The 24,624-nt window shown below is 38.4% G+C and overlaps 1 protein-coding gene across 8 annotated transcripts in view; it reads left to right on the top strand.

Moving 5' to 3' along the window:
* Window positions 1-24,624, top strand: part of CUEDC1 (CUE domain containing 1) — a 121,556-nt gene that overhangs the window by 37,042 nt on the left and 59,890 nt on the right. For 7 of the 8 annotated variants that reach the window (XM_031966457.1, XM_031966461.1, XM_031966460.1 and 4 more), the window contains one exon: window positions 567-617. The exons of the other annotated variant lie outside the window; for it this stretch is intronic. The gene's annotated coding sequence lies outside the window, so the exon portion shown is untranslated. The remainder of the gene's footprint in view (window positions 1-566; window positions 618-24,624) is intronic. 8 annotated transcript variants of the gene reach the window in all.

Below are 24,624 nucleotides of genomic sequence, written 5' to 3'. Positions count from 1 at the left end.
GAATTGGCTAAAGCCTGGAAGAGAAATTGACTGTGTTCTGTCTAAATGAAGTGCTGGGGCAGTGGCAAAATAGATTTCCTTCTTTTCTAGCATATCTCTCCTTTCCAAGTCAAGAACCCTTTGTCCAGGGAGAAAAGATGATATGTCAAGAAAGCCCATTTCTTTAGCTTGAACACTTTCTTGATGAAAATAGCATCTGACCCAGAAGGGATGGGGCTGAAGCCTTCTCTTGCAGTTATAAAGAACTCATCACTTCCAGTGAGAGCACACTTAAACTCATGTCCATAAACAAGCAGGTGGCCTGTTCAGATTTCAAGGAGTGGGGTCCCTGTGTGGGCTTTTGTTTTTAACATATTCCCTTTATACTGTACTATCCACGGGAGGGTGCTGAGTCATTAAACTAAAGGGGACTGAAGTGTCATTTTTTTTATATCTTGTTGCTGACAGGTAAAAATACCTGAATGCTTCTAGGGAGCTGACTCTGCTTTTGTGCAGCCTTCCCTCTTTCTTCCTCTCCATCTTGCTTGGAATTCACTCCTTTTTCTTTTTTGCTTCCCTTCCTTTAGGTCTCGGCTCAGGTCTCACCTGCTCCAGGAAATCTTTAAGGATTCTCTTAGGTAAGAATGTTTTCTCTTTCCTCAGATTTTCTAAGAACATTTTGTCTTCTCATTCTCTTTGCCTCATCATTTTCCATCTTGAACCATAACATTTCTTTATGGACAAAGTATATCCTTCCCAGGAGACTGTAAGCTCTCTAACAGCAGGGATTGTGCATTTTCATCTTTGTAGTTTCAGTGACTATCCCCAGTGTTTTATATAGAGTAGGTCTTTAATAAATGAATCTCCAGAAAACAGCATTCTGGGACCTTTTGAGGTAATGAATTCCAATGTCTTATAACAACAAGTCACAATGATACCTGCCATGTAGGATTTTGTAAAGCCCTTTACTTACATTATATCATTTGATTCTCAGACTAACCATAGTTATTATTATTATTATTATTGCTACTATTATTATGTACTATTATTAAGCCCTATTTTATGAGTGAAAGAATATGGAGAGTGGGCCAAGGAGACCTGTTCAAGGTTAAGAAGGTTAAAGGATGAGGCTTTGTGCTAACCTAGAAAATATCTTCCTACATAAAGTGTAAACATAAAATCATCTATTAAGAGCTGGAAGATCATGTAGTCTAAAATTGTCATTTTATAGGTGAGGAAATTGAGGCCTTCATAGGGAGGAAGTAGCAGAACTAAGATTTGAAACCAGTTTAAAATTAATTTAATTTAATTTTTGAAATTACATTTTAAATTCTGAACTGTCTCTCTCCCTTTCCATCCTATACTATATAAGGCCATTATCTCTCTGTGTCTTTCCCCTCCCTCCCTCTCTCCCTCTCTGTCTCTGTCTCTCTCTCTCTCTCTCTCTCTCTCACACACACACACACACACACACACACACACACACACCCATACTATGCATACTTAAAAGTTATCAGTTCTTTTTCTGGAGGTGAACTGCATCTTCATAGATTTTTTTGTAGTTGATTTGAATATTTATAATACTCAAAATAGCTTAGTTGTTCACAGTTATTCTTTGAACAATATTGCTGTTACTATATACAACATTCTCTTGGTTCTACTCATTTTACTCTGCATTATTTCATGCAAGTCTTTCCATGTTTTTCTAAAATCAACCTATCACTTTTGAGGATGAGTGCCATGGCTAGTCATACACTTGCACTTGTGTTTTCCAAAAGAGAGCAGAAAAATTGATGGAAAAAAACCAGAGTCATGGAAGCCAGAGCGAAGCTAGTTCTCTGAAGGAAGTCTTCGTGGCTCTGTAGTCCCTCCAGGGAAACATATGTATCCGGTAACCATGTGGCCCCAGGAGAGGAGGGAACCAGATGGTCCTAGAGATGGCAGGCAGCAGACAGAAGGAGCAGGAGAAGAGCATCTCAGAGATGCTGGGCCAAGTTGGGAACCTCTAGGAATTTGAGCCAGGCAGCTGTGGAGTGGTGGTAGCAGAGACAGAGGATAATGGAGGAGTTCCAGAGAAAGAGAAGGACCTTTTGGAGCCTGGATCAAAGCTCCTGCAGGGAAAAGGAGGAAGGAATTCCTGGACCAAGCTGGAGTCTGAACCAAAGGGTATTAAGGATCAGCTCCTTCATGTGGAAGAACTAGACTCGTGACAGATCTCATCAATACATGAGGGCAAGATAGGGCTACTTTGTCTAGATTTTAACATAGTATTTGATGAAGTATCATTCTTGTGGAGGAAATGGAGAGGTATGGATTAGATTATAATACAGTCAGGTAAATTAGAACCATTTGGAAGGCTGGACTCAAAAATAAGTTGTTAATAGTCTCTAATAGAGTAGCCTAGGATCTATGCTTGACCCTGTACTGGCTTAATATTTTTGTCAATGACTTAGATAAAACAATAGGTGATAAATTCATCAGATCTGAATATGACACAAAGTTGTAAGAGATAGCTAAGAAAATAGATTATAAGCAAGATCTAAGAAGATCTTAATAGGCCAGTGCATTGAATGGAATCTACTAAGATGAAATTCTGTAGAGATGAATATAAAATGTTGTACTTGGGTATAAAAAATCAATTTCACAAGTATAAAATAGTGAAGAATTCAAGAGTTGTTCTGAGAAAGGTATTTTTCTTTTAAGTGAATTGCAAGCTAATTCACATTGGGCTACATTAAGAGGAATGTAACTTCTAGGAACATCCCTATATACTCTGTCTTAATGAGAATTCACCTGAGGTATTATATTTAGTTCTATTTTAAGAAACCTCTGTCTTTATCGGTTTCCTCAACAATAAAAGCACCTATCTCCCACGATTGTTGTGAGGATCAAATGAGATAATATTCATGAAAGAGTTAGAAGAGAGGCCTAGTAAGTAGAAAGCTGGGCTCTGAGTCAGAAAGAATGTGGTTTTAAGTTGAGCTTGGACTCATACTGATTGTATAACTTGGACACATGTCTAGCGCCTATAGATGCTTAATATTTATTTCCTTCCTTGGAAGGTAGAAGCTTTCTAGAGAAGAAAGGAGAATTTGTTTTGACTGTTAATAGGCTCAGATAGACATGTGTCCAGGTCATACAACCAGTATTTTTTTTGCCCAATTATATAATACCTATCCTCTACTTGATGTATTGTTAGCCTATGTGCTTGCATGGGAGCTGCAAGTCCTTTTACTTTTTCTGTAGTGCTCAACTCATATACTATATTTTGATAGTGATTTCCCCTCCACTCTCCACAATCCTAAATATCAGCTTTATATAATTCCTAGCTTGCTTCAAGATATAGCTTAAATGTTAACTCCTACCTTAGTTCTTTCCTGATAAATTATTAGTGTTCTTTCCTTCTTGACATTTTCTTGGTTTGGTAGTTTCAGTCTTGTCTGACTCTTCATGACCTCATTTCAGGTTTTCATGGCAAAGACTCGAGAGTAGTTTGTCATTTCCTTCTTCAGTTCATTTTACAAATGAGAAAATTGAGGCAAATAGGGTGGTTAAGTGACTTACCTAGAGCTAGGAAGTGTCTGAAATCAGATTTGAACTCAGGAAGATGAGTCTTCCTGACTCCAAGTCCTACTACACTCTAGCCACTGCATCACCTAGCTTCATTCTTTCCTTCATTACTTCATATATGCTTAGTTATTACTTGTTCATATATTGTATTCGCCTTCCTTTCCCCAAGAGAAGATAAAAGAGGTCAAAAACTTCTTAGTTGGAGGCTGTGTGTGTATTGATCTCCTAGGCAAACTAACCAAAATTCTGATATTCCCAGATTATGCCTTGAGTGAGGGAATTGGCCAAATATTAATTCTCCAGAGGCCTTCAAGACTGAATCTTTATATAAACTCAGAGCTGTCAATTTTATGCCATGGGTTAAATTTAGAACTGGGAAAGTTTTATCTAAATCACCTGGCATTGTAGGCTCTGTTGAAATTGTACCTTCCTTTCCTGCACTTTGTTCTTCCTTACCTCCTAAGGGAGATAGGCACTCAGGCAGGAGATTTAGGGAAAAAGGTACTCAGGCAGGAGACTCAAAGCTAGTCAGATAGGTGGTTCGGTGGTGAGAATGATGGCTTCACGAAGACTTGAGTTCAAATACAATCTCAGACACTTGCCTGCCTCAGTTTTCTCATTTGTAAAGTGGGGATAATAATAGCACTGCATTGTTGTGAAGATCAAATCAGATATTTGTAAAGATCTCTGTAAACCTTGAAGTGCTATGTAAACGTCAGCTATTCTTTCCACATTGCTTCCCTGCACCAGTCCACAGGGCAATGGGAAAAAGACAACTGGGTGAGTGTCTGGGCTCTTTGGAGAATATTTACTTGCAATGCAAGGCAAATGACTAAGCTCAGCCCCCTTAATTAATGTTCCTTTGGAGACAGCTGGTGCAGTTCCTTCCCTGTTAACCCTCCACCTTCCTTCCTCCTCATTTGCACATGGCTTAGTGACTGACCTGCCCTTCTTGCTCTTGTGGTAGTCCCAAGAGGTTCCCAGAGCCTCATATGGTAAAACTGGTCTCTTTTATGCTTTTTCCAGCAGAAGGTGTGTGATATGGAACAAGGAGTCACTGTGTGCTCTGTGGTCCCTTAGGGATGGAAGCCCTCTGAGCCCCAGCTGCCGCCTTGCTGGAGGCCAAGTATTGGATTCAATTGTGATTCAGTTTGTCATATATTGTCTTCTATGCCTTTGTTGCTTATTAAAGGGCTAATGGGCTTTCCAGTTTGTACCACTGAAAAATTAGGCCCTATGGGAAAGGTATCCTAACTGAAATGGTCGGGGGGAAAGGGGAAGGTTGAGGATGACAGGTCTCTCCTGAATGACTGTAGCACAGGCTTTGAAGGCCATCAGCTGCTTTTCATCCTTGCAGACAGCATAGGGTGAGCTTGATTACCTGTCCTTAGGTAGATTTCCTTCATTCTGCAGGTAAAAAACTGTGGTTCTTTGCCCCTGAGGAGTTAATGAAGGATTTGTTGGGAGGCATTATTGCCTGCCCCAGGAATCTATTCTAAGGTCAATGTTTCAATTTTTTTGTTTTAGGAATGAGTGGAATGTATGTTTTCTTATCCCCCGTTTTATTGAAAGCTTCAAAACTTTACAAGTGATTATAGGAACATCTGTGTAGGGCCAAAAGAGACTTCAAAGACCATTTTTTTTGACCTTGTCATTTTATAGATGATGAAATTGAGACTTAAGGAGATGAATTGACATTTGCTCAACATCACATGGGTGATAAGTGTCTGTCTGGTGTGAGGAAAGGTATCGTACAGTACATTTTGTTGGACTTTATTGCTCTAAGGATGCCAATAAGAGACCTGGTCTACATTGGGATAGGAAGGTAAAGGGAGCAAAGTAGACTGCTCAGCATCCTGTCTTGCTTCTATTGAAAAGCACAGGTTTCTTTATACTCTGATCTTATCCCCAAGCACTTGGTCTTCAATACAGAGAAACCAGTTGTAGCCTCTGAGCAGTACTCTCATCATCTGGAGGTTGCTGCTGCTGCTTTGAGTACTCTCTTATGGATTATTCCTTAACATTAAATAATTTTTAAACACCTACTGCATACTAAACTATCCTTGCCCTTGGAGTGCTTATATTCTATTAGGGAAAAATAATTCTCAGAAATAATTAAATATGAAATAGACACAAAGTAAATATAAAGTAGAGGATAGTGTGACTTAGTGAGAGCTGCTATTCCCTGAGTCAAGGAGTCCTGGTTCAATTCGACCTCTACCACAGAACAGGTATTATTGTGCATTGGGGAAGTTCCTCATTTTGAACTACCTATACTACGGGGCAGCCTGGTAGTGAAGAGGATTGAGCACTGGCCCTGGGATCAGGAAAATACCCAAAAGTTCAAATCTAGTCTCAGATACTAGCTGTGTGATCCCCGGCAAGTCTCTTTACTCTATTTGCCTTAGATTGGCAAATGAACTGGAGAAGGAAATGGCAAATCACTTCAGTGTCTGCCAAGAAAACCCCAAATGGAATCACAAAGAGTCAAACACAATTGAACAGTAACAACACCCAAGTAATTATAAGTCCTGTGAAAAATATGCACACTCACATATAATGGGTAATAGGCCATTTTGTTTGCAATATAAATAATAACTTATAGTGTTTTGAGTTTGCAAAGAACTTTTATAGGTATTTCATTGGTTATACATATCTATGTATATATGTGCATATCATATATATATATATATATATATACAATTAGAAGGAGGAACACCAACAACTGAGGGGATTAGTCAGTCAACAAACCTTTATTAAATGTTTATCCTGTGCCAGGAAACACAAAAAATGCAGTCCCCACTTTCCTTGTGTAGGAAGCAGTCCTGGAGAGTGGACCTGCTCTATAGCTGCCTGAGGGCATTAATGGCACTCCTTGTCTGAATTGTGTTTCTAGCCTTCTACTTGGCATTGTGGTTATTTTCCTGCCCCAGTGCCTATTGCTCCCTTCCCTCCAGTTTGCTTCCCAATCTTAACCAGGAACATCTCCATAAAAGGGAGTGGGGTGGGATGAGATGAGGAACCTGTGCTGTTTGTATTTCTGGGGTCAGAGAGACCAGCAGGGCCTTAATTCCTGGCACCTCCCCCCGGGGCCTGGCATTAGGAAGATGAGTCTTGTTAGCTGGGGGAGGGGTTTGGCTATTTATACAGCCTGTGCTCACCGGACTGCAAAGATAACAACTAGTGTTTATATTTCCTTTTACTCCACAACAACTCTGTGTGGTGGATGGTATCACCCAGCATTTTATAGAGGAAGAAACTCGGTCTCAGAAAGGTTGGTCACTTAGCTTAGTGAATTTTCCTCTTGATTCCTCAATTCAATATTCTTTCTACTGTGCCCCATGATGTCTTTTAATCAGCTCTAACCATAAATAAGGAAAGACAATCTTGCCCCTAAATATGCTTGTTAATACTCCTTAATCCTACTTCTGATGATGATTAATGATATGGCACAGAATAACATTATTTTTTGCTCAAATTGTGCTTTATTTATTTTTTCTCCTTCCTTCTTCAGAAAATTTCAACAGTTCCCTACTGCCTTTAGGGAAAAATGGAAACTTCTGTTTGATATTTAAAGACCTCCATCCTCTAATCTATCAGACCAGGTGATTCCATCTCTTCCCTTATCCTCCTTCTCCCCCAACTCCTACTTTTTCCCTCCCTGGAATTCAAATAAAAATCTCTACATTCCTCTCAAGCTTGTCCTACTTGCTGGTTCCTGTACATTTGGCATGGACATCTGCCTTTGTCCAGACTGTCTCTCCCATATCAGAAATGCCCTCCCTCCCAATCCCCATATCTTGGAATACTTAACTTCCCTTCAAAAGCTCCATGATGCCTTCCATTTAAATTTTTGATTCTTGAGATCTCAGTTTAAGGTCACACAATATATTCCCTTGCTTCTATGCACCACTAAACCCAATCTAGTCTGCAGAAATAATATTCATGCAATGGCTTACACAGCAACTTCCTCACAAGAGTTCTTTAACTTCAGAAATTGCAAATGTTTCAATTCAATAACAGCACCAATGTGCTGTGCTGGACATTTTAAGAGTTACACTAAAAAACCATCCCTACCCTCAAGAAGTTTACAACCTAATTGGCATCTAGGGGGTACAGTGGAGCCAGGATAACCTGAGTTTAAATCTGACTTCAGATATTTATTAGCCCTGTGATGCTGGGCAAGTCACTTAGCTTCAATTTCCTCATTTGTAAAATGGGGATAATAATAGCATCTGGCTCTGACTATTGTAAATGAAATAATATTTTCGAATTGCTTTGCAAACCTTAAAGCATCATATAAATACTAGTTATTATAACTATTACTATTGTTATTGCTATCAATGGTGTGACAGTTTCTTGCTGCAATTTAGCCCACTTCCTCATTATTGATGCTCAGTAACGGTTCAGATTTAGTGGTAATTGAAACCTATAATGGTTTAAACTGGTTTACCTTGGAAAACCTGACTGAGAATCATTTTCCAACTCATACTACATTAATTTTTTATTATTATTTTATAGCTTTTTATTTACAAGATATATGTATAGGTAATTTTTCAGCATTGACAATTGCAAAACCTTTTGTTCCAACTTTTCCTCTCCTTCCCCCCTCCCCTTCCTCCAGATGGAAGGTTGACCAATATATGTTAAATATGTTAAAGTATAAGTTAAATACAATATATGTATACATATCCAAACAGTTTTTTTTTTTGCTGTATAAAAAGAGCCAGACTTTGAAATAGTGTATAGTTAGCCTGTGAAGGAAATCAAAAATGCAGGCAGACAAAAATAGAGGGATTGGGAATTCTATGTAGTGGTTCATAGTCATCTCCCAGAGTTCTTTCCCTGGGTATAGCTGGTTCAGTTCATTACTGCTCTATTGGAATACTACATTAATTTTTCAGGATGAATGTGGCTTTTTGCCAGACTAACTATATAATCTTGGATAAGTCATTTCCCATGCCAAATCAAAAAGTCAAAATAGAGGTTTTCTAAGGTACCTTCAAGATCCAATAGCCAGTGGTCTGGGATAATGGTTCCCAACTTCTTTTCAAGTATGAGGACCCTGTAGTTAATGTAAAAAAAAGGTTCATGGAACCCACATAACAATTATTATAATAAATACAATGCTATTAAAATTCTAAAAATCTTAGAACTGTAGGCACTAGTTAATTAGCCCTATTAACATCTGTTGCTTGAGAGTGGAAAAGATATAAAAGCCTGAGTTTAGTAGTATTTGAAAATGAATGAGATTTGATTAATCACAATAGTTTCTCAAGATAATTGGATAATACATATAGGTGAGCTAGAATCTTCTAGGTATGGAATCTGAAGATGTGCAATTTTGCTCCCAGGCTCTTTATCTTTGTGGCTTTGGACACTTAATCCTTCTGGACCTTAGTTTCCTTTTTCATAAAATAAGGAGGTTGGGGTGGGTCAAAGGTTCTAACTTTCTTTGTGTCATGAAACTATGAACCCCTCCTCAGGACTATATTTTTTAAATGCTTAAAAGACATAGAATAGCTAAGTTCATCAATTATATTGAAATAAAAATGTATTTCCCCCCCATCCAATTTTATGAACTCCTTAAATATATCCAAAGATTCCAAGAATCTCCAATTAAGATCTCTTCCAGATCTTTGATCCTATGATTCTATTTTTCTTAGTCCACATGAATGATATTTGGGTATTTCTGGATTTTTATATTAACTGGCAAACCCCTCGTCTAGTTCTTTAGCTACCAGGGTAGAAGACACTGAGTTAGGAGAAAAAAATTCTGGGGAGATTGAATTGGGTTGGAAAGGCAGAGGCAGAGGCATTGGGGGACAAGGGGAGGACAGTTTCCAGGTGGGAAATTATACATGTGGAGGAGGGTGCTGCTTCTGAAACCAAATCCAGAATAACATCACAAGCTTTAGAGCAAAGAAGGGACTTTGAAAAACATCTAGCCCAAACCCCTAATTTTCTTTATTTTTTCCTAGTTCTAAATTCATTTTCACTTTATTTTCAGTTCCAAATCCCCCCAACCCCTTTATCCATTGAGAAGGCAAGAAAAACAAATCCATTGCAGATATGTATAGTCATTGAAAACATTTTCCCCCCATTAGCTGTTTCCATGCCTTTGCCCTCAAAAAAAACCCACCACCAACAACAAGAAAAAGAAGAAAAAACATGCTTTGAACTGCATTTAGTCTATCAGTTGTCTATCTGGAGGTGACTAACATGTTTCATTATGAGTCTTTTTGAGTTATGGCAGGTCATTGTGTTGATCAGAGTTTTTAAGTCTTTCAAAGTTGGTGATCTTTAGAGTATTGCTGCCACTGTATAAATTCCAATTTTCTTGTTTTAGAGTTAAGGAAACAGAACTTCTCTCTTTCCCTGGCCCCCAGAAAAATAAATAGAATTCTGAAACACAATGTCCTGCCTCTAGAAAGAAGATGGGAGACTGCTGGTGCGATTAGGAGAGGCGTGGAAAGGGAAGATCACCCTGACATTGAGAAATAGGCCTTTCTTTTTCCTTTTTTTCTTTTGAACAACATCCAAACTGAACTCTGAAGTTGGAAAGAGATTCAAGTTGGCCTCAGGCTCCCACAGAGCCTAAATCCAGGTTATGCTGCTTGTATATCTTCCTTATAAAGTCATGAACAAACCACTGTATTTAGGGAGTGGAAAGCTGGGAGGAGGATGAATTTCATACATCTTTCCTTCCTTATTTTAAATTGAAAGAAAGAAAAAGAAAAACCACTTTTCCATACTCTGTGCTCTCATCTTCCTTTTTCCGGGTTCTTGGAGGGTGGTTGATGGGTGTATTCTTGGATGGCCACATGTAAAAGAATACAGGCAACTCCAGGTTATCTCTCCATGTATTATCCACACTTTATTTTTAGTCTCAGACCATCTAGCCCAATTCCTCTGTCAGTTGTGGGTGTTCAAGGAATGAAAACATTTCAGATGTTACCCTCAGCAAAAATATAAGCAAGTTGGGAAGTCAAGTGGGGAAAAATATGGCCCAAGGCATTCCAAAAACCAAATATAAATCCTCTCCCCGGCCCCCACTCCCCACCTGTTGTTTTGGGTTACCCACAGTAGCTGACCTCTGCATTAGCTCAGATAACATGTCTTGTGAGGGTTGTCCCAGGGAGCAGCCAGACTGGTGAAAGAGTAAGGGGAAGACTTTGGAGAAGACCCCAGCCTTTGCCTTTTAATTGCCACACTATTTTAGGCAAAGTCTCTGAATTCCCTGGAGCAGCTGCTGTGGAGTTAGGGCTGAGTCAGTTCTTTCACTTAGCCTGCCAGTCATTTCATTCACTTACTGACCACTTGGACTTAGTTGTGCTAACTAATCTTGGCACCTTTCATCGGAGGGATCCAAATTCTTTAGCAGAAGGGATTCCTCATGTTCACAGATGTGGGTTGGGACTGGGAGTCGAGGGAGTCAGATGATATCTCCCTTTTACTGTAAGGGGAAACTGAGGAATGCTTTCCCTGAAGCAACTCAGTTCATCCTAGTACTTCATTTAGGATCCAATGCTCATGTTCTCTGCCACCCCTCCTTGTTCTGATTCTATAATTTAGAGAACTCATCCTTCTTGGAAAAGAGACTGCAAGCTCTTTGCTGAGTCTGCTATGATAGCATGGCAGCTGGTATGGTCCCCAGGCTGGGTATCAGGAGAGCTAAGCTGGATTTTCCAAGATACTTCCTGTCATAACTATTCTGCCTTCATATCCATCATTATGTTATCCTGAAATTTAGGACATTTTGCTAAAAAGTAACATCATCTGTAAGCATTAAGATAAAAACAGTACAAATTGCCAAGATGGAGAACGCCAAGCAGTAGAAACTTTGTAGCTCCTGAAAACTTTGTGTATATTGGCTCATGTGATTCATAGGCTAACAATGTAAACTAGTATCTATCTATCCACAGTGGTGGTGTGCTAGTAATGATTTGCCCACTATTGTGGTAACATCACAAAAATGATTGACTGTATGTCCTGATAGTAGGGTCAAAAATGTGGTCATGTTCACTTGAGCTCTTTATCTGACCCTAAGTTACCATGTGATTTAGGGCAGGTCACATAAGCCCTTTGTGGCTCAGGATTTCTGATTAACAAAGAGACAATATTTATTTCTGGCTCTCTGAGAACATCTGCTGAGGACTGGTCATGAGAATATAATCACTAGCACCTAGATGAGTTCTTTAGCTGTATATTATCTCTTGATCCTTACAACAGTCCTTGGAGGTAGGTGCTATTATTATCTCATTTATTATGTTATTATCTCATTTAATCCTTGTATCAACTCTATGAGTTAAATGCAGTTGCTATTTTCATTTTACAGATGAGGAAACAGGATCAGAGAAGTAAAATGACTTGCTTACAGTCACACAACTAGGAAGTGCCCAAAGTAGCTGCTCCAGAGAGATAATTGGGAAAGGACCTACAGCTTGGAGAAAGAGAAAAACTCTATTTTCCCCTAAAGGCCAGAAACTATGTTGGTCCAATTTACAAGGTATATGACACCCAGAACAACACTCTGTACAAATAGCTATTTAATAAATTTCTCTTGATGAATGAGAATGATAAAAATCCAAGGGACTATTATTATCACTCCCCAACTGCTGAATTTGCCTCTGGCATCTTCTCCTGGATCTGGCCCTGGAAAATTTCAAACCTTCTTCTTGTTCCCTTTAAAGAAGAAAACTCAGGCCTATCTACCTCCTCTTTTCCCACCATACAGATCAGATCATTTACAGTTTTGTGACTTTATGATTTTCTGGTGCTTGGGGATCCTCACTTCTCTCCAGTGGACTTTTCCAGCCATTCCCTTGGAGGAGGCGGATCTGGTTTAAGCTGCTTTATGTTTTGTAATCATTTACTTTTTTGCAAATCAAATTTCATTAGATCACCAGCTTCCTTTATAATTTTACTGATACTCTAGCTTCCTATTGATTGTCCTGTGGCCAAAGCTCAGGGACTTTGGCCCTATTTTTACCCCTTCTCCAATATCCCTTCCCCCAACCAAGTGATCATTTATAAACAAAACCTTGAGCCCACTGAAAAGTTTTGCTACTTAAAGGAATCTTTTGGTAAACCAGATAGGATTTTTTCCCCCAAATGGCTTTTGTTAAATTGGGGTTTACCTGTAATCTGTCCCCATATAAAGAAAGCTACTTCCCTTCTCTTTGTTGACTCTGTAAGAGAGCCTTGGGTGAATCCAGGATATTCACTTTTCATTCCTTTCTCCATCTTAGTGGTCAGGGTTGACCCTTTCTAATACCCTGGGCCTGAGGGTAGTGGTGTTGGGGTTTGTTTTGTGTGTTTTGTGTATTTTTCTTTTGCTCCACCAATCTGGTCTCCATGGAAACAGGTGCAGCCTTTGTGTTTCCTTTTGCTTTGGGCAAATCAATGGTGATTTTTCTTTGTGTCTCTTCCTCCCACCCCCTCTTTTTTATACTTAAGTAACAAGCCTTAGGCTTTGTGGATCTGTGTGATTCTGGAATTGATGGGGAGAGACATCCTCTCCCAGTGCAGAAGAAACAGGTGAGGTTGGCAAGGAATGAAAACATTTCCCCCCCCCCTTTTGACTCTTTTTAAGCTCTCAACGACAGGGTTCCTTGGAGTGAGTTTTTACACTTGCTAATAGGTAGCTAGGGGCAGAACATAGAGGGGTGGAAAGAGAGTCAAAGTGCCTAAATTTGAAGCCCAGCCCCATCACTTATGCCATTTTGACCTTGAACACTTCTCTGGACTTTAGTTTCTTCCACAGTAAAGTAAAAGGGGTATGATGATCTTTTGAGAGTTTCTTGCACCTCTAAATCTATGGCCATACCTCCAATGCTTTGTATTCTCAATGCCTTGTAGTCTTGGAGGGTCTGAGGAATCTTTATTTATTTTGCTAAAAATAAGTTATTCACAAAATGGAACTTAAATCAAAATCACTTTTACTAACTTAAAAAATTCTTATAGTAATAAAATACTCTCATACATAGTCCTTCTCTGAGATGAAGAGCACCAATTCTCTAATTTTATAGAAAAGGAAATTGAAGTCTGAGAGCTGAGATAGTCTTCCTTATGCTTACAATGGCAGGAAATAAAAATTAGAGAACACTTGTTGCATGTAATAAAAAAATATTAATCAAGTTATACAGATAATTCATGCATCTAAGAACAATGAGGAATATTTAACAATAATTCTGTGTCACCTCTCCCTCTTCTCTGATATGATATAGTGAGGGTCACTTTCAGTTCAGAAGTTCCATGATTCCTTGAAATAAGCCAAAGAACATATCAGAGGAACAGATTTTGAACTCTTAAGAAAGATAGCTTTATGGTCATGAAACTGGGATTTGGGAGGTTGAGACCTGTGATCTCACTGGTGGGGAGAATTCCTACTTATATAAGTCAGCAACTCATCTGGAATTTATACTTTTAGAGAAAGTGTCCTTAATCTGGGATCTGTGAACATATATTTTTTTTAAAGCAATTTAATAATTGTATAATTGATTTTCTCTATAATCCTATGCATTGTATTTTATGTATTCAAAAACATTCTGAGAAAGAGTCCATAGGATCTGTCGACTGTTAAAGAGATTCATGACACAGAGAAGGCTTAAGACCCCCTATTTTAGAGACTTGTCTGAGGGGCACAGAGAAGCTGTAACTTGTGGTAGGTCACACAGCACCTATGTATTCAGAGGTGGAATTTGAGAGTCCTATCTTTTATGATTTCCACACTGGCTTTCTACCCACTATTCTCCACTGCTGCCTGAGTTGATATCTGGAATTTTATCAGAGTACTCCATGTGAATCTCCCCTGTTCCTTCCAAGTTTTCTGAAAGGCTGTGGCCAAAAAATCCATTATCTGGTACCCAACTATATGATTATGGGGAGCTTTTTAAAGTTATTAGAAAAAAATAGTATGACTCATAGACTTGTTGGGGCAGATAATCAAACCTCTGTCAATTGCGGTGGGGCCTTCCAGAGTCTACTCTCTGCTTCTTGGACCTTCTTTCATACACAGAGGAAGATTGATGTGATGGGTAATAAATAACTTTTGTGCCTCATGATTGTTACATGGCTGATCTAAATGGTAATAGTATATATTTCATGCATTTTTTTTAAATGCTAAAAGAGCTTCCTTAATAGGAATGAGACAGCAGTGAGAAATAGGAACCACTACTTCAGGGAACCTTGGCTACAGTCCCATACCTATCACCCTATGCTCTCTCCATGTGTCATATAACCCATGGCAAAAAATAGCCCAAGGGATCTGGGGTCTGGGAGCCCTCTGCTCCTGGTCAGAACACAATATGCCTTGGCCCTGAATAGCCTCCAGCAGCAGCTGTGCCCTCTCTTGTCCTCAAAGCGGTTCAGCTTTCCCTTTAGAGAGAGAAGGGTGGGGGTGGTGGAAGGAGAGGGTGAACTGAGGTGACACAGAAAACAGAACCACTGGAGCTTTTAAAGGATAGTCGTTAGTTTTCTGGGTGAGCTGTACTTATCCACAGTCATCGCTGTGACTATTTGCTTGATTAACAAATGACATGATGAGCAGAAGTGGTAATATAATGGTAATATAAATGGTCATTAGTGATAACATATAAATGTATTACAAACCATAGTGACTATAATTAATCTTGTTGCATTTTGTCAGGAATTGAATCCCAAGCCTTATAGTTTTTTTTTCTTTTAAAAAATATGGCCTATTAAAAATTGTTGATATGCCCACCCTTTTTGCCAAGGCTATATTTAATTTCAAATTAGCTCCTATGGTCTAAAAGCCCCTGGTCTGGGAAAGGAGTAAGTCTTTGGAGAGATCTCATGAAACTGACAGACTCTCTGACTGGCCAACCCTACTTAAGGGTAGGCCTTAAGGGACTTTATCGAGTCCCTTTTCCTACACAGACAAAAATCTAAGCCAGATAGTTATCTCACAAAGGAAAGGACTTTCCATTCGGTTCAATTCATCGTTTGTCTTGTGTGATTATTATCTATAATTTATCCTGTATGGCTCTTCTTTTTACATAGTTGTTTGCTCGTTGTTTATCCTAGTTAGATTTCAAGTTCCTTGAGAACAGGGTCTTTTTTCTTTTTCTTTCTTTCTTTCTTTCTTTCTTTCTTTTTTTTTTTAATAATATCCTCAGGGTTCAGCAGTGTTTGGCAAATTGTAGGCACTTTAATAAATACTCCTTGAAGACTTGAATTCAAAAAACAATTAAGCACCTCTTCAAGGGTCTTGTTTAACAGTGAATACAAAAATCCACACAAATATGGTAGAATGTTTTAAAGGAGAAGAAAGATTAAAATAATTCTAATTCCCTGAAGCTCTTAAAGTAGCAAACTACTTTCACATGTATAATTTAAACTCCTGGTATTTAATCATTAGGTATCTCAGCTGTGGCTAAAGAATCTAGGCAAGAAGACCTGAGTTCAAGTAATGCCTCAGTATATTTGTCCAGGCAAATCACTTAACCCCTATTCAATCTATGCATTTTTCTAAGACACTAAGCTTCCGGAAAGGTACCAACCTGCTGTGGTAGAGGGAGTTTCCTCCCCTGGGGCCTTCCATCAAAGAAATCACTGGTCTGGTCCCTATCCCCTACTTGACTTAAGCCTATTCATTACCTCATGCTCAGCCTTTTAGGGAGCTGGAAAATAAAGGATTAACCTTTTACACAAAGGCTTTAAATCACACGTCAGTCCAGACCTTCTCTAGGCTGAACCGTAGTTTGGCTCTATTTAAATGGTCACCTCTTAACCCTCTCTTTTCCAGGATAAAGAATGCCTATTCTCTTCACTTTTCTTTGCAGGCCTCATTGTCCAGTCCACTTTTGTTGTTTCCTGAGTCTTTTGCTTTTCTCTGCAAGCTCTTCTGAACTATTGAAAATATCCTTTTTTCAGGATATAAGGAAACCCAGGTGATATAAAAACGAAATATATTAGTAAAATTTATTTTAGAAAAAAAAATCTCTCTTCATCATTTCCCTCTAGCTCAGAGAGATTCCAACCCTTCTAGCTTCAGGATTCCAAGGTTATATGATTCTGAGGAGTTAGTGGTAACTCTTATAACTGATTCTGATTTCTTCTCCTTATGCCATGTCTTAATATGGCCCCTAATACTCTACACACCCACACCCACCCACACCCACACACATACTGCTTTGCATAAAAGCTAAGGGAAAACTAACTTCTGCTCTGTGCCTTAGTCACGGGAGAGGAAAACCATTTTACTCAAAGTCTGAGATTGGGATTACTTCTTTCCCCCCTTTTCAAAAAATTTACTAGTCAGCAGGCAGAACAGCTGATTTTCCCAAATTCTCCCAACATTTTATGAAGGAGTCTGACTCCAGACTGAGCCATTGAAGGAAAATCAAAACTGAATGAGATGGATTTAAGAAGAAAGTTTGTTCCAAGGTTGGTGGAGAGATCCATCCATCAGCCAATAAGTTTTGATTAAGTTTTTACTATTTAAAGACATTGTGCTAAATGGGAGGGATTTAAAAAGAAAAAGAAACCCAACATAAAACAATTTTTGTCCTCAAGGAGTTTATATTCTATTAGAGAAAACAAAAACGTGCCCTTATTAGTCTATTCAAAATATACATAAAGAAAATGCAAAGTAATTGGGGGTAGAGTGGAAGACATTACCTGCTTTGTTAGGAGGGGGAATATGTTAGAAAAGACCTCATGGAGGAAGCAAAACTTGAGCTTTGTTTTGAAGCAAACTAGGGATTTTAAGAGGCAGAGGTGAAGAAGGAGGGCATTCCAGGTATGGGGCACATAGCTTGGGTAAACACAAGGAGATCGGAAATGGAAGGCTGGATGAAAGGCTACTAATCCAGTTTGACTGGAATGTAGAGTATAGGAAGGGGAGTCAGGTGAAATAAAGCTGGAAAAGTAGGTCCTTGAAAGTGAGACAGTACTGGAATGCAGATGGAATTTGTCTTTCTTAGAGTCAGATCACTTAAGTGAAGCAGAGACAAGAGGACTCATATCAGTTGGAATCTCTGTTGCAATCTCTAGTATAGATTCTCCCTGGCTTTCTGAGCATCTCTAGACCTCCAGGCCATCCCTCATCCTTCTCAGCCCCCCCCATTACTCTTTCAGAATCTGCTTTCTTCCAGGTCTTTCTAATAGAGTTTGCTATTGACTCAGGGAGCTTGCTGGACAAAAACCAAGGTCTCCCACTTCATCCAGGAACATCTCAAGTCATCCTAAATTATATCTTGTTACTGGATCCAGATGGCTTTGGAGGGGAAAGTGAGGCAGATGACCTTGCACAGCCCTTCCTCACTTAAATCCAATTGACTTGAATGTCATGGCATCCCCTTCCTGTTGTCATGGTATTTTTTTGAGAATAAAGGACAAACAACAACAGTAACAACAGCTGGACAAAGCAATTTAAACAGGCCTGCCCTCTAGAGGTCTTCCAGACTCAAAAGGTCTGTGTCTTGTTGAATAATTTATAAGGATTATAGATAGTATTAGATAAAACTATAATTAGATAATAATAGATATTATTAGATAGTGATTTTCTTCTGTTTTGATGAGCTCTTGTTTGCTAGGAGCAAAGGAAGGACGTAAGGGTAAGTATTAGCAGACCAGGGATGACTGGCAGATGAAGAGTAGAGTAAGAAACATCACCCAGAATATTACATCCAGAAGAAGCAGTAGATAGTCATATAGCAAGAACTAGGGCTAACAATGCAGAAGTTTAGCCTTGCTATTGCATTGGTCTTTATAGAATAACTAGCTTTTATGCATCTCTTTTAGTTTTACAAAATACAAATAAAATCTCATTTGATCCTTACAACAACCATAGGAAGTAGCTTCTCTTACACCCATTTTACAGATCAGGAAACTAGAAAAGACACAGGTAACTGACTTGCTCAGGTTCACCCAGCCAGTAAGGCTGGATGTGAATTCAGGTCTTCTTGACTCCAAATTTAGTACTCTGCCATCTTATACCACCTAGCTGCTAATATTTAAGTAACTTGAGGAAAGTCTTCAGTTATTTGGCTATCACATGTCCATTCAGAGTTCTGGGCAGCCCTCTAACACTGTAGGTTGTGGTTGAAGGTGCTACCCAGCATTGGTAGAAGGGGTTTTCTTGAACAAAACAAAACCAAATCAACCAACTAACCAATCCCCACCTCACCACAGATCCAGGTCCTATGCCCTTCTTAAGTTAATCTTATTAGTTGGAATATAAAGGGATTCCATACTTAACCTTTTCTTTGATGGTCCTTTTGAATCAACAACCTATCCCAGCCTCCAGAGAATTTATGGAAAGACCACCCCTGACTGAGAAGGCATGGGCTGTGATTTGGAGACATCTCTGGATTTTCCAAAGTCTTCTTCAACATCACATACAAAATAGACTCTATTTCCTTTCTTTCTCCTCTCTGATCCTATTGGCTTCCCAAATATTTCTGCTGAAGCCAGGTGCCATCATTCTTTCAATCACTTAGCTCTGAACTATAGGTTGTCATCCTCACTTCTCCATCTCTTTACTTCCCATTCCCTCATCCTTGAACAGTAGCCAAATCTAGTCAATTTTGCCTCTTCACCTTCTCTCCAATCTGCTCTCTTTTTTGATTCATATCATAACTATGCTCGTTCAGGCCCTCATTATCTCTCTCTTGGATTACTGCAATTGCCTCCAGAGAGCTTTGTTTTCACTCTGTTCTTTCTCTATTCCTTCTTCCATATAATTGCCATTTAATATTTCTAAAGCGCAGATCTACACATTATTTCTATACTCAAGGAGCTTTTAGTATAAAATTGCCTTTAGCATAAAATAATAACCCCTCTGGCATTTAAAGTTCTTCAAAATCTGACTTCAGTCTATCTTTCCAGGCTGATTACATATTATTCTACTTCACTAACTTCCAAGTTCTGGCCAAACTGCCCTACATTGCTATTTGCCATATTTGACATTCTATCTCCCATCACCACGAGCTGTTACTCGTGCCTGGCATGCTTTTGCTCCTTACTTTTAATAAACTATATCTCTACATTTTAAAAAAAGAATTAAACTTTATTTATTTCTGTCAACAAGTATTTATTCTGTCTTCCTTTCAGCTCCCCCCACTCCCTAATTGGGAAAAAAAAAAGAAAAAAACCTCTTGCATTAGATATACATAATAAAGCAAACACATCCCCATATTGGTGATGTCCTTAAATCTATATCTCATTCTACCTCTCTGAATCTATTCTCTCTGGCCAGAGTTGAGTAGCACATTTCATCACTGATCCTATGAAATCTCATTTGGTCACTGGCTTGGTCAGAGTTCTTTTGTGTTTCAGATTTGTTCTTCCCATGTTCCCTTAAGAGTCATTTCAAATATGCTTTCCTTCAGGAGGCTTTTCCTGATTCCCCTAGTTGCTTGTGTCTCTATCATATATTTTTAAGATTATACATGATTTATATTTTAACATATTTAACATGTATTAGACTACCTGCCATCTGGGGAGGGAGTTGGGGGAAGGAGGGAAAAATTTGGAACAGAAAGTTTTGCAAGGGTTAATGTTTAAAAATTACCCACATATATGTTTTGTAAATAAAAAGCTTTAATAAAAATAAAAAACCCTAAAGATTATACATGATTGTGTAAAACTATATAACAGTATAATATGGTTGAGGGCTAGTATTTATTTTTCTTATATCCAGTATTAATTTTTTCTATGAACAAGTAATAACCCCCAGGAGAATGAAAGTTCCTTGAAGGCAAACACCATTTCTTTGTTAAGTTGTAGTGTCTGGTACATAGAAAGTGATTAGTAAATTTTTATTGGTAGATTGATGATCTCTATTGGATTAGGTGAATGTTCACGTTGATACCAGGATGGACGTATCACAATATTAAAAAGATTTGCATGATACGCCTTTTAATTTTTTTGATAATAAGAGTTATTGCACTTAACATATACTCTTCTCAATTGATTCTCATAGAATACTGCAAGGGGTGTTGTGATTATCTCCATTTTGAGGAGGACTATCCCTGTATATCTTCTCATGATATTTCTGTAAGACAAATAGTTTAGATAGTAGAACCCCCATTTTACAGATAACAGATCTGGGATACAAAGAGGTAAAGTTATCTGTCCAAGGATATGGAGCAGCCAATATTCATCTCAAGAATCCTTCTTTCTCAGTCTTACCTAATATGCCGTGCCAAGCACAAAGGGACCTGGACACCAGAGTCCTTCCTGTTGGCAGGGCAAAGTGGGGGCATGAGGATCTGATCAATCAGAGGTGTCTGCCTTCTCTCTGGGGCTGCTGGCCATCCTGTGTCATCTCTTCCTGGCCCACTGGAGTTTGCCTGGATGCTTTTCTAGCCTCACATCTGTTCATAAAATAATTGCTGCCCATAAATTCCATCTCTGAGCACATAGGAGCAGCTTAACTGGGAAACAACAAGGACATCTCCAACAGTGACAGACGGATAAGGCTAAGCCCTCTTTCTCTAAGGTGTGTGAGTGTGTGTGTGTGTGTGTGTGAGAGAGAGAGAGAGAGAGAGAGAGAGAGAGAGAAGGAGGGAAGGAGGGAGAGAGAGAAAGAGTGTGTGTGTGTGTGTGTGTGCGCACACACATGCACACCAGAGTCATGGTGCAGAGGATAGAGCCCTGGGGTGGGTTGGGTGATTCTGCCCAATTAAACTTCTATCTGCCTCGTTCCCTCATCTCTGAAATGAGGATAATAACAGCATCTACTTCTTCCCAGGGTTGTTGTGAGCACCTTACCTTAGCACCATACCATGCATAGTAGGAACTTATTAAATGCTTGTTTCCTTCTTTTCTGAGTCCCAGTCTAGTATTTTCTCCACACATTAGAAGGCAGTAACTATTTCACTTTAGCTTTTATATCTATCATATTGACTGGCACATAACAGGAGCTTAATAAATGCTGCTGATTAATGACACATACCTTTTTCATAAGGTCATAGGATTTAGGACCTTATGAGATCTATTCCAGCCTCATTATTTCCCAGAGAAAGAAACTGAGACCAGAGGGATGTGTAGGGCCATGCTCATTAATACAGGAGATGATTGTTTTTTCTTGCTGTCAGTATGAATATGACAGTAATTGAAGGTGTCTGGATGTCTGTGCATTTGTGTCTGGGTGTATGTGTCAGTCCACCTGGGTAACGATCAGATTCAACTTGACATATACTTATGGAATGAATACCATAATCCAGTCTTCTTGGGTAGATAAGTCTGACATTTGTGAAACAGAGCATCATCTAAGACTATACATTTTATTTTATTTTTAAATGTTATTTATTTTATTTGAAATATAAAATAAAACAAGCATTCCCATACCATAAAATTATACCTTTATTTTATTTTTTAAATGTTATTTTATTTATCTAAGAAATAAAACAAGCAATTCCATAATATAAAACTATACATTTTAGCTAGATATGTTCCCAAGATTCATTCCTAGGGCCTCTCTTTTTTTCTCTCCACACCTTTTTCCTGGTAATCCCATCATCTCCATGGGTTCACCTGTCATCTCTATGCAGAATGATCCCTCCTCCCCAACCTGTGGACTTTTTCAACTGAATGTTCAGTAGACATTCAACATGTTCAGGGCAGGATTCATTATCTAAGAGTACTATCTTCCTTTACAAATCTAGTTTTTATGTCAGCTTCATGTTCAAATGTATCCCTCACCCCTCCCCTATCCACTGTACCATTCATTGATTTATAATAAAAAATTTAAAAAGAAAGAGGAAGAAAATTCAGTTCAGCAAACTAACCATTGCATTGCAAGTTAGACACAATGGTCTTCCACCTCTGCAAAGAAGGGAGAAGGATGCATTTTCTCTGCTTTTCTCCTGGGCTAAGTTTGGACATGGAAGATAGGTAGTTTAGTGTATAGAGTGCCAACCCTGGAGTCAGGAAGATCTGAATTCAAATTTGACCTCAGAGACATTAGCTGAGTGACCCTGGACAACCCATTTAATCTCTGTTTACCTTAATCCACTGGAGAAGGAAATGCAAGACCACTTCAGTATCTTTGGCAAGAAAACTCCATGGACAGTATTGGCATAATATGGTTCCTGGGAGATAGTCATTCATTTTAGATGAGCAAACTTGAAATCCAGAAGTGAAAGGACTTCTGCAAGATCATATACTTTTTTTTTATTTAATAGCCTTTTATTTACAGGATATATACATGGGTAACTTTACAGCATTAACAATTGCCAAACTTCTTGTTCCAATTTTTCACCTCTTACCCCCCCACCCCCTCCCCTAGATGGCAGGATGACCAGTAGATGTTAAATATATTAAAATATAAATTAGATACACAATAAGTATACATGACCAAAACGTTATTTTGCTGTACAAAAAGAATCAGACTCTGAAATATTTTACAATTAGCTTGTGAAGGAAATCAAAAATGCAGGTGTGCATAAATATAGGGATTGGGAATTCAATGTAATGGTTTTTAGTCATCTCCCAGAGTTCTTTTTCTGGGCATAGCTAGTTCAGATCATTACTGCTCCATTGGAAATGATTTGGTTGATCTCGTTGCTGAGGATGGCCTGGTCCATCAGAACTGGTCATCATATAGTATTGTTGTTGAAGTATATAATGAAGATCATATACTTTTAAAGAATTTTTGGAGTCAGGTCCTCAGCCTCTTAAATCTTACACAATTTTGCTATATTCATTGTTTCTTTTAGCACAATAATATTTCATTATATTCATGTATCACAATTTGTCTGGATATTCTTCTTGGAGAAATTGATGACTTAGGAGGAGAAATGATGATACAGACATAAACAGAACTACTTTATGTAAGGGGCAGCTCGACCTCAGTTTGCCATTTTGGATGGTAAAGTGGTACAAAGATACCAAGATACCACTTTCTGTTTTGTTGAGCCACTTTTCAATTCATTTCTTCATCTAGAAATGCTTTTTAAATTGAAACCTGGATCTCACCTACTTATTCCACAGTCTTCTTCTCCCTGGGGGCTTTCCCCAAGGAAACCAAGCATTCTATATATTCCAGAAGATTACATAAGAGAACCTGCCTAAGAAGGATTAGGGTTATGGTTATAATGGTGATGACTGAGAGAGGGGAACAGTTGTTAGGAATACTGATCTTTTCTAGGGAGGGCAGACTAGGAAAGGTCTTTCTCCTCCTTTCCCTCTCCTTTCTCTATGTATTATTAAAAATACTCTATTAAATGCTTTTATTTTTCTTTCCCCAGATTATTTTAATGCTTTTCTTTTCTAATCTTTATTTTCTCTGTTCATCCTTTAACATAACTGTTTTATAATATTCTGAAAGCAATATTTGAGAATCTTTTCTCACTTACTCATAAACCTGTAGTAGCTCCCTATTTCTTCTAAGACAAAAAATATAAAATTCTTACCTTAGAATTTATGGTTCTCCAGATGGTTAACCTACCTTTTTTTTTTCCTTTTTTTTATTGTAGCTTTTTATTGACAGAACATGTGCATGGGTAGTTTTTCAACATTGTCCCTTGCAGTCACTTCTGTTCCAACTTTTCCCTTCCCTCCCTCCACCCTCTCCCCTAGATGGCAGGCAGTCTCATAATGTTAAACATGTTAAAGTATATCTTAAATACAATATATGTGTACAGATCCATACAATTCTCCTGTTGCACAAGAAAAATTGGATTCAGAAAGGTAAAAATAACCTGGGAAGAAAAACAAAAATGCAAGTAGTCCACATCCATTTCCCAGTGGTTAACCTACTTTTCCAGACTGATTTCACATTATTCCCCTTTATGAATTCTATAACTGAACAAATTGGACTATTCTGCTTTCCTTTCTTTTAAAAATTTTTTTACTGAAGATTTTTATTTTCAAAACATATGCAAGGATAATTTTTCACCATTGACCCTTGCAAAACCTCGTGTTCCAATTTTCCCTCCCCCCCACCTCCTCTTCTAGATGTCAAGTAATCCAATATATGTTAAACATGGTAAAAAATATATGTAAATCCAATATAAGCATATGTATTTATACAATTATCTTGCTGCACAGGAAGAATCAGATGAAAAAGGAAAAAAAATGAGAAAAAATTAAAGCAAACAA

Source organism: Sarcophilus harrisii, chromosome 4 (genome assembly GCF_902635505.1).
Source record: "Sarcophilus harrisii chromosome 4, mSarHar1.11, whole genome shotgun sequence".
Classification (NCBI taxonomy): Eukaryota; Metazoa; Chordata; class Mammalia; order Dasyuromorphia; family Dasyuridae; genus Sarcophilus; species Sarcophilus harrisii.
This window is presented reverse-complemented; position numbering and strand designations above follow the sequence as displayed.